Here is a 16496-nt window from a genome sequence, read left to right as displayed (position 1 = left end):
CAGGACATTTCATTCATACCAACTCGTTAAGAAACAGCCTTTACCTTGTTTGAATGCCTCCATTCCAACCAGCGGCTGCAAGACCTCTGTGCTCAGGATCAGTATGGTATTAACAGAGCAAGTTTCACAGTTAACATCTAAATGAGAAGCCCAACACCCCTGACCCTTGTAAGCACAGGGTTTTGTACCGGGTGGGATTACCAGGCATATCAATAAAGTTGCTGATCCATGTCTCAAGCATGTACATGCAATCATGCACCCAGCCAACACAAATTCTCCTGTAAAACTCACAGAATTTCAGACACATCACTAATCTATCTGGCTCACTTTCTACTCCCCTGTGAGTTTATTTCCCTGCTCCACCCATCCCATTTAGACAGCATAAGTGTTGAAGGCATGCTGAATCATTCTGTACAACCTCAACTCTAGCAGTGCCAATTCCATCCATTATCCTATAGCTACATAATTATTAAGGCTGTGCACTTGATGGAAGGTGCAAGAGAAGAGGGAATAATCTCTGCACGTCTTCATCCCTTTTTTGTGGCTCCCATTCCACTATAGTCAGAACAACTCCGTTCTACTTTCCTCAATCATAGGCGACGCTATTGTGGCACATTTTGAAGGAATAACACAAGAGTTGCTCCAGCTACAAGCATTGAGATAGTTTCTGCAAAGAAAACAAAACCTTAGTCCCAAGATATCCAGTCACCATCTTCATTACAGCTGCCCTCAGCACTGCCTATGACCTGCTACATGACTCAAGGGAAGTCTATATCACAGTAAGTAGAGAAGATATTTTCCTATTGTTACTGTGTGACAATATTTCTATTGACATTGTCCCCCAAACCCAAGACAACTCAGCTCACAGCCAGGGATCAGAGCCTGTTATATATCTTCCATCTTCCCTTTGACAAGGAGCTGCTGGGAATATTTCAGCTGAAAATGAGCACTTGCTTCAGGCTAGATTTTGTAGATTTTCTATATTGCTACCTCAAAGATCTCCTTACAAAGCAGGACTTCTCAGCTCTGACACTGTCAGTGCTCTTGTCAAGTTCTATCACCCAACATGTGAGGGGAGGAAGGATATTTATGTCACCTGAAAGGACCAATAGCCCTTAGCAAAACTTACTTGCACTAAAGCACAGTCCTGAGAATCACTGAGCAACAGTGGCTCTGCTTTCTCAATAAAATGTTTATTGCAGACAGGAGTGTCAAAGGAACTTCTCTCTAGATGAGCATGAAGTTATCATACACATGATTTATGAGATTGTATGCTTTGAAGAGAAGGCATTTCTTCCACTGCTCCCTTAGAATTAACAATCTACCTGATGCTCATGCAGCCACAGGAAACTAACTGAGAAATACAGACTGAACACGAAGCAATCCTGGTTTGAGAATCAGCATCTTGCAACATGGCTGCTTCCACATCTGTGCAGTCAAGAGGGCATATACACATCAACAGGCACACAGGAGCTAGCTTCCCTTGCTGTACTCTTTCTTAGAAGACTGATAGCACCAAACACTATCTGTAACATTCAACTGTTTTTTACTAATTGCATTGCAGTGTAGAAAGGAAGATTGCTCCAAAGAGCCAGCCCTCTCAAGTAAGAAAAGAAAAAAAAACACAATGACTAATTGGCAGAAGTGCATTTATTCCAGTAGGTCAACAGGCTGTAAAAGATTAAATGCCAGTTTTCCATGCATCGGAGTGCAAGCTCTGATAACAAGGGCAGCATTGCCAAGAAAATTGTTATTACTCACAAGTTAAAGGAATGGCTAGGACAACTCCAGAAAGTCATACACAGAAACATACTCAGACAAGAAAAGAAATAACTTTGTCCCATTATATCTTTCTTGACATGTATAAACTAGCTTATTTCACTTTCAGTTTGAAGTGACAACACTAATGTACTGTCACATTAGTTACACTGATTCTGTTACCATCAACACAAGCATGTTTTCCATTCATTTGAGCATATCTGTGGCTCATTTCAATCTTTACAGAAGAGGTTAACCAATTGGGGTGATCTGAACATAATTCTTAGAGGAACGGTTAACACTTGGGATGATCATGCAGCTAAACAGTCATGGTATCAGGGAGAGTGCTCTGAATACCGTTTGTCCTGCCCAATGAATGCTGTCTAAAGGTGGTGTAAGCATGTTGCATTCAAGGCATGTTGGCTCCCTCCATAGGCAAGTAGGAAAACCAGCACTCTCCTGGGCACGGGATGTCCCACACATCTTAAAAGATGAACCACTCTCCTCAACTACAGGAGACTGGATGATTAGTTATCCACACAGTGCAACAGGTAATGCTGCATAAGAAACTCCCTGACCACCTTGCAGGCCACACTAAGATGATTTGGAACAACTCACATTTGGCTGTCTTCTCTGGTACTTGGAAACACTAATTCAGTTGGGCTAGTATTAGCTTGTTTGTAAATTAAAGGTACAGGACAAGGGTCCATGTCCTCCCTTATCTGAACCCCTGGCATTAAGGGGGTTTTGGATGGGGTTGCATTTTCCCTCCGAGAAATACCATGGGACTCATTGCCTGGACATGCAAGGGCTTTGTGTGGCCTCCCATCACAGCTTCAGGCTACTCCTTCGAAGATTCGTCTCCAAACCTAGCGAGCCTAAAAAATTCAAACCCCCAAGGGGTCCTAAACTTTTACATAACTTTTGGCTGCATTTTGTAATTTTTCTTGTCTAAACAGATCTTAGAAATACACTGCTGCTTATTCTCTCCTGAAGAGGAACCAATGGAAGAGCAAAGACTAATTTCTGCTTCCAGGTATTGGAACAAAAACACTCTGGCTGAGCCTTCTCTCAAGCCCTCCTCTGAGGAATTTTAAACCCAGAAGGTGCCACCAGGGACCAGTATAATTCAACAGTTTGCCCTCCAATGCTAGAGAAATCCCTGTGGGGCATTTTTCAGCTAACAAAAATAAATCCCTGGCTAACATGCTATATGCAGACATTTGCACAAACCACCAGCAAGACCTCTGATAGAGGAGAAATCAGGTTTTTAAGAAAAGTTCTTCATTACTATGTTTAAGAAAGGATTTTTGTAGTCTCAGCTCAGCAACCTTTAGGCTTTTCCTGAGACTCCCTAATGCACTAGCCTGGCGGCTCCTGTGTTCAGTGAGATGATGCTTCATCCATGTTAATACTGAAAATAAACCATGACACCACTGTGAATCCCTGTGCGTCCTTCAGAGTTTAAAACGTTTCAGCAGAGATTCGGAGACGAGCTGCAGAGCACATCAAGAATGATCCGTGTGACAAAGTGGCAAGTGTTTGAGAATTAACCAAGTGTTGTATGGCTAGCACTCAGGTTTTATGGCAGCAGATAAGTTGTTTGGTGTTGTAGGAACACAAACAAGAGTTCAAGAGGAGGGATGGCCTGGAGAGAACCCTTCCTTGAGCAGATTCCTACTGTCACTAATGAGAAAGGAGTTCAGCTTCTGTGAAGTGTGCAAACTGCTGGTAGCAGGAAGTGATACAGTCAGGTGAGAGTCTGAAGGCAATTTTTAAAAGCTCATAACCACAGGATGTTCTCTAGAGAAATTTTCATATACTCTGCAGCATATTCCCCTATGCTGGGTGCTGTTATTGCTGCTTTTAGAAGTGCTTGTGCTGACCTGATTCAGCCCTTTACTAGCCAACTGCCATTAGGCCACAACTACCCTTGGAGAAGGCAGCTCGTATGTTTCAAAGCAACTAAAGCCCCTATTAACCATGCACAAACTAATTATGACAAGAGATACAAAGGCAAGCCTTAACTGAGGTGAACCGAGAGCCTACAAGAGGTTAGGTACAAAAGCTCAGAATTCAGTGCAGCCTATTTTGTCTTGCTTGCTAAGTAGCTTGGATGTGTCTATGGTATAAAGTCCTTTGCAGCATGGACACAGCAAGTGAACATAAGCTTGAATCAGAAATCCACATTCTGCCACCTGACTGCCATAAGGCAAAACCCAAAGAAAGTGCCTTGCAGCGAGGGTTGGCATAGCTTCCTCTCTTGTTCTTCCACTTGTAGGTCCCACGGGAGTCACTGTCTGATAGACAGGATAAGGTGCAAGAGCAGCTTGCTGCATCCTGCAGACATAGCCTTTCCCCTTGCAGTGGAAACTTCCACTGTGGGAGTCAGCTGCTCATTAAGGAAAACTACCCAGTTATTTCACCCTCACAGGTGTGGAGATGCTGTTTAGACATTAGGTGGCTCTCTGGGTCATCATGCATAGCAGCCATTTCCAGGAAACAAAAAACCAACAGCATGGAAAACATGAATAAAACATATCCCATGCACAGCAGTAAAGAAAAGCCTTTATCACAAGCTAAAACAATACTGCACATGATTTATTCTTTAAGACATGCCCCAAAACAACTAATCAGTTTAAAGAGTAACTTTTTAATGGGATATAGATCAGAGAACATTTTAGGTACTACAACTGATGCCATTTTACAGCAGCCATTTGTACTACTAGGTAATCTGACAGCATATTTTCACTTGGTTTCCTAACTAGCTTCTGCTGCACGTGCTTTAACCTTGTGAGCCATTTAATTCAGAGATTACTCACTTGCTCAGAATTAGGCCCATGCTGACATACTTCTGTGGAAGTAGTGCCAAAATATGCCCCTTTTTTATGCAACACCAGCTTTCAGAAGTACAGTACTGCTAACTCAAGCTGGGCTCCCTCCTTCTCATGGGCTACCCCGTAGAAACAAAGGCTAAGTTACTCTTGCACATCTGTAGCACTTTGGGACTCTGTGACTGTTGCTGGGGAAAACGCGGCATGCTGAGCTGCTGGAGCTGTAACTCCGGCCTGCCCAGGGCACATGTCCCAGCCATGTGCAGCTCACCTGACTGTTTAACAGGAAGGACATGGGACAGGTTTATAACTGTACCTAGCATACAAAATAGTTGGTGAACACCCAAAACTAACAACTGAGAACACACTGTTTTCACAAAAGGCTATTCACCTGGCTGAGACAGCCCAAGTACAGCAATTGTCACGTGTCCAGCACCAACGGACCTGAACCAGTTTTCTGTCTGCCATGAGGCCAGCACAGAAGATCAAACTGCCTGTAAAGCAGGGCCATCCTTTGTGGAAACCTCTGGTCACCACCATGAGAACAAATAGTCAATTACAGGAGAACTCTTGCCCTGTACTGTCTTGTTTTCTTTATCCCTGATTACCTCATTTCCATTGTTCTGAGGGTTTTTTTAATCAATTGTCCACTCTGGAAAGTATATCAAAGAATTAGTTTAAAAGACTAACTTTCAGTTAGAAGACGAGGCTCACTCTTCAGCTCCCCCAAGACATGTTTCTTTAAAGGCAAAGTCTGCAACAGCTGCTCAGGAAGCAATTATGACTTGTATTAAATTTACTGAACAATACTGACTTCGAACTGCATTAAGTATCCATGCTTAGTGTAGAACAGTAAGACTGGTTACCTGCATGAGATGTGCAGGTGCTAACAGAAGGCCCGTACACCCACTACAACCTAGTTATATTTGCTGTGAGACAGAATCAATGTTTAATTTCTGAAGCCCTTAAAATATGAGGCAACAGACTCCCTTTCCATGTACTTCATCTAACTTGCAGAAATCCTAAGTTGACTTTGTGGTGCTCTCAGGAAAATCAATCCAGCTAAGTACAAGGGGCTTCCCACCAAAACTGAATATATCTCATTTTGTGAGAATGCAACGATTTGTTCTGCTAGCCCTAGCATCTTAGGAATTGATTGCTATGTACTGGTGAGAAAGAAGAGCTAACCATTTGCATAGATTCTCTCTTATTGTAATACAAGCTAATACCACAATCGATGCTGATAGCAGCCAGAAGCAATTGCAGTATGTCAACAAAGGAAGAAAATGCCTGCCAACTCTACAAGTGTGGGAAACAAAATAACTAGCTTGGAGGAGCACATGGAACATCTTTAACCATCTTCTCCTTTAACTATCATAATTGTTTTAGACCCTCAGGAGCAGGTAGCAGATGGCTAGTATCTGTCTCCTAGTGAGACATTTGAGTAAAAATAGGTCATCAGAAACCAACATAACAATTACAGTATCTTAGTGAAAGAAAGGCCCAGAAACAGTGATCTGTGGGAATCAAGCCATCTACTCTGTGTGAGCTAGAGTACAGAATCTGTCCTCAACAGCCTTACCTAAAACCATTAAATACAGTATATATGCAAAGCAAACCCAACTTTCTCTTTAATCACCTGCAATTCTGCCCATGACCGTACTTCCCCTCCCAGCTCCCACATGCATAAACACACCTAGACATCCCCAATGCCTGGTGTGAGCACAGGATGGACAGGCGGGTTTGTAATAACCCTTCGACGCAAGCCAGACAATTTTCTGCCAGATCTCTTCCTACCAGCAGCAGCTCCAAGCTGACTGCCCCATGAGCTGCAGTAGGATTCCTCAACACAGGCTGGTGCATGCAGCAGCTTGGCAATGAGAGATTAATGGTCACAAGGCATCAAAAGCAAGATCAGGGTAAAACCAGGTCTGTCCTTGGGCAGAGAGAGGAGGAACAATTGGCTATGAAATTGACTGTCTGCATGTCAAGCCATGTAATTGAATTGTCAGTTACCTTTTTTTAATTAAAAATTACGCAAGAGTCCAGTGTGATTAAGTATTACAACTGATAATCCAACCTCTCTCCTTTAGTGGTCTTACCAATCTGGCTCCCAAAGGCTATCCACATTCATGCCGGGAGGCAGTACGCTGATGGGATTTCAAAGAGCAGCTGCACAATTTCATGACCAGCATCACTATCTGTAAATTATGTTAAGAGTAACCCCAATGCCACAGGCTCTAGCTGACAGCAGAAGGCATTTCTGGACAACCCCACCATTCTGCTAACAACAGCCCCCACACATGTGACGTAGGGAAGACTGATTTGAAAATCACCCACTTGCCTTTTCATTTTCCCCAAGTATCCAGCTCTGTCACTCATCAGCACTAATAAGATGTCAATGTCACTCACTAGTCCTCACTAGCAGGCAAGGCACAATTATTATTAGCTTCTCAGCCATGTTTGATAATTCTACAAGAGGCAACTCAGGAAGTAAAGACTAAAAAGCCAGGCGATTAGGAGATTCAAAGGCTTATGTACCTATATGTGTCTTCCCATCTGACACACTTAGTTCTTCAAGCATTGCTGCTGAGCAGTTGTTCTGCCTCTTCAGGTGTCCAAGACCAGCAGCCAGACACCACTGACACCCTCAATGCCATCATTCAGCTACTACCCAACCCACCCAAAAGTACCTACACTGCATTGCTAGCCATGGCTTGTGTCTGAAAGCATGCCCAGAGGTGCCCAGTCATTTGATGACAGCCCTACAGCTTCAGCAAAAGGCCTGGCCATCCCAAAAGGGCTTTGAAACCAGAGACCATATCCCCAACAAGAAATTAATTATTTGCTGAGGCCAAACTCCCACAGATTTAGCTGTCTAACACCACTCTCCAACCATCAGTGGAGAAAAGTGAAAACAACAGGAATGATCCCATCTCCTAATAGAGGAACGCATCCCACCACTGCTGGAGGATGCAAGTATTCGCCAAGCTCCTGGCACAAGCACACCATAGGCTTCATCCTGGCTCCCCTTTCATTTAATCTCCTTCGCGTGGAACCTAATGCCACTGCCACATTGCTTCTGTTTGTTCATTTGTACTTCCTAACGGCTTAACACAGCATAAACCTTCCAGGGCATCACCTGGGACCTGTGTTTGCCAAGGCTGCTTAACTCCTTGCACACCAGTGCTTGAAACGATGTCTGTTCTTTGCAAGGTGAGAATAGCTTCTTTCCAGAAAGCCTAACCTCCACATTGCTCGCAATGCCCCATGTGTTCAGGATAGTCCTCATCTTCCCACAGAAAAGCATATACCATTTCCTTCAGCTGAGCACCCACTGAGAAGCCAGGTAACTCTCTTCTCCCAGGCCCACAGACTTCCTTGACTAGCGAAAAACTAGAAACTGTAAGATCACTTCTAAGCAAGCATGTGGCATAAAGCTACCCAGAGGTGGAAAACATTTTACTGACTCAACTATATCAAACCACAACAGAAAAAAAAAAGTGTTTCACACGTGGCAATATGTACTTTTAGCAGCTTACTTTTTGATCAAGGAATTTAAACATGTATTTCATTAATTAAATTCAAACTTTCAGATGAAGTATGATTATCTTATTGGAAAATGGAATGTAACCTTCCACTCAGAGCCAGAAGTTAATGTAGATATTACCTGATGAGCTTGCTTGCTTTGTTGTCTGACCATAAATTTCTGATGCTGCTCTGCTTCAAATACAAGCATCACAGAATAAAAATAATTAAAACCTGCAGCATGGCTACTGTGCAGAAAGTGGTAAGGTACAAATCTTTTCACCTTCAAATCACTTCGTAGCTTCAAAAAGCTTAAAGCCTAAATAGACCATTAGATCACCATGTCTGACCTCCTGTAGATCAGACCCTTAAATTCCACTGTTACCTCTGGACTAAACTCAGCCAGTATTAGCTGACTAAGCCACTTTCCGGCAAGGTCGCCAGTCTGGATTTCAAGAAAACAAAACAGTGGAAACCTATCCTTTCCCCTTGATAGTTAGTTCCAGAGCTTAATCACTGCTCTTAGGAACTGCTGCTTTGTTTTCTCATTACAGTTGCACATTTTCAGCTTCTACCCATTTGTTATTACATCTCTCACCCTAATTTAGTTAACATGTTTTCCATGGAAGAAAATGGATAGTTAACTCAGCCACTCCAGGGACTTCTGAAAGAACTCAATAGCATCAATTCCTCAGGTCCTCCCTAAAAGGCATTTGCCTTTTTAAAAATCAGTCTGACAACACTTTGCTGCATTACCCCAATGCTTTAACACCCCTTTTAAAACATGTGTATTAAAATTTCAGGCTTATTTCTCTTAATGGTTTTGCCAGTGCCAATATGCAAGCTAAAAAGCAATGAAATACTAACATACCTATGTCTAATTTGCACACAGCCCTTTCAAGGTCTATTTTGCATTAATGACTTCCCTCTATCCAGACTGTCTTGCCTTACCAGTCTGTCCTTACTGTAATGCAGCATCCACAAATATCATTGTTACCTATTTACTTGCAGACTGTAAATAGAAATGCTGAGTTGTGGCTGCTTCTAACAAAAGCCCTCAGCAGATAAGGATTCCTTAATCAATTGCCAGAATGAGATCAGTTCACTAACTCTAATCCTATCAGCTCTGAACAGCTAACCCTTGCAAATCACAAACTCCTGTGAAGTTGAGTACCTCTTGTCCCCCAAATCTACTACACCTGCACAATTACTTTTTCCAACCCTAGTGTTTCTATTTAAGAAACTCCACATGGCTTGTTTGCTGGCATCTGTTTTCCTTTAAGCCATATTGACTTACACTAATACATTCCCATCCTGTAATTCTTTATTGAGTGAATCTCATTTCACTTTTGATATATTTTCCCTGGGACTACTGACAGGATAGCAAGCCTACTGATGAGCCCTAAACTAATGAGAGCTCCCAGTCCAGTGATCAATTCCCTTCTTTTTGGCTCTTCACACATGCCACAAAGAGGAGAAACATCACGCTGAAAGGCAAATTTCAGCTAAAAACAATACTTACAAAAATCAAATTAAACCTGGAGTAGATAACAAGGGCTTTTTTGCTGTAGAAGTCATGGCACCTTTTGCACAGACCAGCGAAAGTCCTCCTGCTCCTGTCTTGGGTTTTCAGTTATCCCTACAGTGCAAACATACCTTCTCAGGAACATGCATAGTATATTAGCCCCCTCGGCTGGCTGTGCATCCTGAATTCCCAGCCAGCCTCTACCCATGCAGAGTCTCCACTGAAATCATACTCTTCCCCTCTCTGCTAATCCTCCCCTGTCTGTTAATCTTTATTCTGCATGGAAGGAAAAAGCATCTCATCAGAGAAGATGCCCTAAGGTTAGGGGAACAGGTATTGAGCTCCATTAACAAAACCCTATAGGTCAAAGCTATTAGTCAGCGGCTGGTAAAGGAGGCTTACAAAGGTAAGTCTAGATTTTCAGCCCCATCTCCCAGCACTGCTTTAAGCAAAAGGAAATGTCTTATATCAAGCTACAGCTTTAGTTATATATATGGCTTCTGTTCTTAAAACGTTTGTAAAAAAGCCTTTAGTGGAGGGTTACATTCAGGAACTCTTTATTCTATACACACACCCTTTTATTGTCTTTTTTTCTGTGTACAAAACAAAACCTATGAACTAGGATCAAGTTTGGCTATATTTGTTTTTGAAGATCTCAAACTTTTTAGCACAGAAATAACCTGAACTCAAGCTTTTGAAAACAGCTCAAAGAGCTTCTTTATACGGAAGACTTCAAATTGTGTTTCGGCATCTGGCCTCCCACTACAATATACTCTTGAGTATTGTTGCCTCCTCTTTTTTCTGTACTTGCCTTCATTTAAAGCTTAAAACTGTACCACACCGTATCAGTGCTTTAAGTCCCCACAGTGCTGCAAAATGGATGTGAACAGAGTAACACAACACAGGTGAAAATAGACAAGCACTACCTTTTCCCATTTTTAATCCACAATTTTTCTGAATCTTATTTTGAGTCTCTATGATTACTCAATATATATACTTTGCAAGTATAGGCTTTGCAAGAGGTCTGGCATCTCATCTGGGGAAAGATGGGACTTGTATCTTAGAATGTACTTCACTTTCAAAAAGGAGATGACAAAAAAGGAAACAGCACAGGCTTGGAGCACACTCACGTGACAAGACATCTTACAAAGATGGTGGTAGTTTAAAAAACTCTCCAATTGTTCCTCCCTGTTTTTATCCATTACTGTAAAGCAGAAATACATAACCACAATTATCTGTTTCCAGATAATAAATACGCTAATTCAAATAACCTAGTCATATTGCCTATGAGGAGTTGCAACGAAATGCCATACCCAGCATAGCTAAACAAGGCAGTAGTTAACTATAGAAAGTGACTATTCCCCATCCTTCAGAGCAGACAATTCTAGCTGCCAGTGGATTTTGACCATACAAAACAGTTACAGATTACTATACCTTACCATTTCCCTCCAATTTTATAGTTAGTGCAGTAACCTGGGACTGTCCATATAGAGTGGAGTCCAGCTAGGCAGAATATGCTGGAGAATACAGTCTTTATGCTTCCTGGCTTTTGAAAACACTCAGTAACAGTTACTGCAAATCATTACATGATGCTTTAATGGCACTCAGGTGTGTAACCTGAGTTACATGCAGTACATGTTTTAAAACCAAAGTCACAGCAGCAGTGCAGTGTTTTGTACCCAGAAATGATCAGGTACTCAGATATCATTCTCTGAAGTCCCATACAGACAAAAATGGAAGCATATATGTACCCTCAAGTGTAGAAGTTGCAACAATGATTGCAGCATTTGAAAGCCAACAAAAAGATAACCGTGCCAAGCCTCACCCTGAATTATGTGGTAACTGTCAATACATGTTTTCCTTCATCATTCACAAAAACATTCCACACATGCTATGCTATGAAAATATTTTATCAATTGCTTTCTTTATAGCATGGTAACAAGCAAAAAGGAAATTATGAAGCACTTCTTATTTATCCCAGAATACACTGGCAACCTAGTTCTCCCTGGAAAATGGGAACCGAGACTGCCACAGTAGTAATATTAGAGCAAAGAATTTCTCTTTCCATTTAACAAAAGTGAAACTAAACAAATTTTGCATTAATGAAAGCAAGAAACAGCAAATGCTGAATATATATTAAAAAAGACAGCTTTCTTTGCTCTTTAACATCAAAGTCTAGCAGAAGCCACCAAGCTTGTGAGACACATGGTCAGCTAGCTTACTGCATCATTTCAGGCAAACAATGTAATTAAAGTGCACTTGAATCAACTCAGCACAGTTAATAAAATAAACTATTCATTAAATAAAACCAAGACTGGAATAGGTTGAATACTTTAGACCTTCCCTCATTATGTACAAACTCATCTTTCAGATCTCCCCTTATCATGTACGAATACATCAGTCACATACTATCAGTTCTACCACAAACATAATGAACACACTGATAAAGATGCAGGTAGCTAAAAGCAAGCCTAAAGCTATCTGGCAACCTACTCTCCATTGAAGCCCTAGCATAAAATACTCCAAATTCAAAAATTCTCTTCCCTAAAAAACCCCAACATTTAGCAATACAAGAAACAACATACATAGAGCACGAGGAAAAAAATTTTCTTCCTAGAGTTTTAGAAAAAATTACTAAATAGCTTAGGGTGACACAAAAAACCCCTAAGAAAATAATGAAAAAGATACTTCAAAAAATACCTGCTTATCCTTTTTCTAAAACAGAAAAAAAGAACAATATACTAACCAATCTAAGAAAAACTCTACCTAGCCTACACTGCAAGCTTACATAAACTTAGAGTAATTTGGCCCAAAGCCAAGGCACTGATTAACAGGAGGGGGACATTAGTTAAAAGCAGCTGGAGAAAGACCCAAATAAGTTGTTTGACAAGAGAATGTTTAGGTCATGTTATGATTTTACAGGTTTTAAAGAGTTGAGTGATATGTTGTTCTAGTTTAACATATGATAAAAGTTGAATAAAGCTACAGTTTTTTCAAGTAGTTGTTACATTGTGTGAGGTTGGTTTGGGGTTTTTTTTGATAGTATTAAACAGTTGATAAAAACTCAGTCTTGTTATAAGAAGAAGAGTTCAGGTATTTCATTTAGACTAATAATTCGTAGAATGGGGAGGAAGAATATTAGTATTATTAGTGTTCAGCACGTAAAAATCACATGTTCTAGGAAAATATTCAACTTTGTTTCTCTGTTTATATATTTTGGGTTTTATATTAGGTGTCTTGAGATTGTTAAGAAGATCTGAAATAACAAAAGAGCTGGCAATGAAACTCTAGGCTATTTGAATATATCTTTTTATTTTTCCATTGAATAAATATTTTTTTAAAGTGTGACAGGAATACACCTAGTTACTCAGGCAATAAAAACTTTTTGGCAAAACAGCAGAGAGCCTTACTGCTAGATTAGCTGTCCAGGCTGGTTTTTAACATTGTGGTTAAAAAAAAAAAAAGGGCAAAAAAAAAAAAGCTGTTTTCTGGAAGTGTTCTGGTCCAGTTTTTTCTTAAATAAATGGTCATAATTTCAAGTTTATGCTGTTGTAATACAATGAATGTTGTACACTCACTAAGAATCATTCAAGGCTGCCTAATTTTTAGTCTAATGTTCTTAGTCTGGTAAATTTTTTTACTTTGCTTTTGGATTATCTTTTGCAATGAATAACAAAGTTGGAGTAGTAACTACTGCAAAGAACAAAAACATCATTTCATAGTGAAGTAATTTATCATGTATAAAGGAAAGTCTCTAAGCTTTAAAAAAAAAAACATGGAGAGGGATTTGCGTGGCTGTTGCCTCTCTAACAGATGACTTACAGTGTTTTCAGGTTTCTTCACAGAAGTCCTTTTTACTAGATAAATGCAATTCAGTGTACTAAGCTTTTATTGAAAAAAAAATTGTAAACCCACAGACTTCATGAATCCTAAGTTCAGTCCCACACTATGCTTAAAAGCATATTATATTGTTTTGAATCAGTCTGCAAAGCCCAGTGGTAGTGTTTACTTCCTTATTCTGAGTTAAGTCCTATTCTTGTCATTTTTTCCTCTGGAGGAGGGAAAACTTTCCGGTACCAAGTGACCCATTAGTTTAAGTACCAAAGTATGACCTAAGCTATGCATGTGGGAAGCAAGCTCTGTAACATGCTTTGAGTACAGGTGAAGGCTCAGAAATCTAAAAAGCCCAGAGGCTGATTAATTCGTTCTTCTGTACTTGCTACAGATGAACACAGTTTAATCACAAAATAAAACTGGGAATGTGCTGGTAGACTTCCACAAGAGCAGAAGCCTTTACATTGGTTCTCTGTGCTTAGCTCTCCATCTAGTGGGGAGCTGCTGATTTTGGCTCCTGCATTAGGGCAGGCCCTGGCTGAAGCAGGAAGGATACCCGGCCCAGCAGTGGGGCATGGGCTCAGAGTGGTCAGCACCGCCCTATTCCCATGTTCTGTTAGCTGATCACCAAAGGTCATCTTGGTTTTGGGGCTAGAGTTCTCCTCTCAGAAATGGTTCAGTAGATGTGTTTATTGCTTTCCAGAAGTCACTCCTGGCCCACAGGGAGAAAAGATACTCCACAAAGCAGCTGTGAACACACCCTATTACAGCTTTTTAGAACTGTCTTCTCCCTTAAGTAGCAGAGTGAAGCAGCAAATGCCCTAAATTGGGATGTATATGAATGGCATACATAGCACACCTCCATCTGCAAAGGGCATGCTCCCAAGAGAAGAGCTGTGCACAGAAGTCAGTGTGACTTGCTTTTCAATGTAAAAAAAAGAAATCTGTCAGACAAATATGAAGAAAACCAACAGGCTCCAGACTAACAGTGACTATGTAATTTCTCTTGAAGGGAGAGAAAATTCTCAGCCAGTACCACTTTGAGCAAGTTACAAGTAATTTCACTTGAAAATACGTGGTCAAAACACTCTGCAGCCCTGAAAAGGAACACCATTTATGTCACTATTTTGCTCTTCCTTTTCTGATGCTATTGGACCAAGATGTGCAAGAATACTTGCATAGTGAAGAATAACATTACAACCGGGTCTAAACTCGACAGTTTCTTACTGAGTAGTAGTGGCAAGGCGCCTTGAAACAAGACACCTCTTTATGAATCTAGGCAAGTGTAATAAGTATAGCAAGTGTGCATGCTATGTTCTTTCCTGTATTAAAGAATTTGATTTGATAGCAAGTACTTGCTGCTGTAAAATTATTTGAAAGAGCAGTGACGTGCTGTCACCCCGAGCCTGACATCCTTGAAACCCTGTGAATTTCTTTCTTGAGGGATGTTTGCTTTGTCATCCAACTTGGTTTTGTTTCTGTAAGCAGTTACAGAATTGAAAAGTATGAAGTTGCTTGGATCCAAGGTATGCAGCTAGATATATGATTAAGTGAATGGAGTTTCCAACAGAATGGAGATAACAAAGCATAAAAGCCTCTGAAGACTGAAATGTTTGTCATGTTTTTTAAACATCAACAGTAGAGATGGAAAAAGAGTAGCTAAATATTAAAATTCTGTGAATGCCAATATCACTAAATGTTTCACTTTTTTTTTTTTAAAGAAATTTACATAAGATATTTCCTGATAGCAAATATAAAATTTTCAGGCTGCTCTCTTTTCTATGTCAGTTACAGTACCAGGCAAATCCTTGTTGGTTGGTTGTTTTTGGGAAATGGTGGCTTCCTCTACAGCTGTTGCTTTCATATTTAGATGGTTCTGAAGTTGCTTTTTCTCCCAGATTGGAACAGTGAAATTAATGAAATCTTGGCAATGCATATTTTGTTGCAATAGGCCTAAATTTTTGTTATTGCAAAACCATTAATTCATCTCCTTGTAGGATTCAACAGGTAAGAGTTTGTGCATCCAACTTAACCCCAAATCCCCAAGTAACGTAAGTTTCATGGGTCACTGAAGTATTACAGGGCAAAAGAGAATATAAATGAAGTCAAAACATAAGTGATAATTTCTGGATAAGCCAGGCACACAACGAACCTGCTCTGAAGAAATGAGACAGGATGTCTGATACTCTGTAGAACAGCTGTTAACCAAGGTTACACTGCAAATCTCAAGCTGTAATGGTATGACTAGTTACAGGAGTGAATTTACCACATCACTTGAAGTTTCTATTTTAATTATAAACAAGTCCCTGCACTTCAATGAACTGATCAAAAGCCTAATCACAAATTTTTGAATATTTTTTTCTATTGATACTACATTAGATTACGACTCAAGTAATTACTAATTAGATACTGTGTATCTAACTGTCTATGTATATGTTTTGACACTATAGTTGCCTTTAAAGTAATTGGGAGAGTTGAGAGGAAAAAATGTAATCTGGAAATAAAAGAAGCTATCCAATTAATAGCCAAAGCCAGCTCTGAGTTCTGACACTGTTGACTTGGAAAAAGCAGTACAGCAAAGATGTGTAGTGCACTCAGGACTTGCTTGTGGTCAGCTTGGCTTTTACTGCCTTCTACTGAAATGCCAGCACCTCTCCTGTAGCCAATAAATTATTTACATCTGCTGTGTTAGCAGGTAATGCTATCTAGTAAGACAGATGACCCTTGTGGGTATTGGAGGCGAGCGTTCAGAGTGCCAGACACCAACCATTGTAGACAAAGACCCTTATACTGGACTATGTCAGCCCACACTGAAGGACAACAGCCACCCAACCTCTATCTGTAATAAGGATCTGGAAAATCTTCCACCTCTGCTCTTTTACAGTAAACTTGTCAAGAGGTGGGCAGCTCCTTCCTGCTCCCACAGCTGCTCTATCACCGCTCTCCCTCCCAGAGAAACTAAAGGATGCTACCAACTGGGAGCTATTGTAACTTACTTGGCCAGTTGTTTTGGGACT

The sequence above is a fragment of the Ciconia boyciana genome, chromosome 5, assembly GCF_034638445.1.
Source record: "Ciconia boyciana chromosome 5, ASM3463844v1, whole genome shotgun sequence".
In the NCBI taxonomy this organism is placed as follows: domain Eukaryota; kingdom Metazoa; phylum Chordata; class Aves; order Ciconiiformes; family Ciconiidae; genus Ciconia; species Ciconia boyciana.
The sequence above is the reverse complement of the archived record's forward strand: the minus strand, read 5'-3'. Positions refer to the sequence as shown.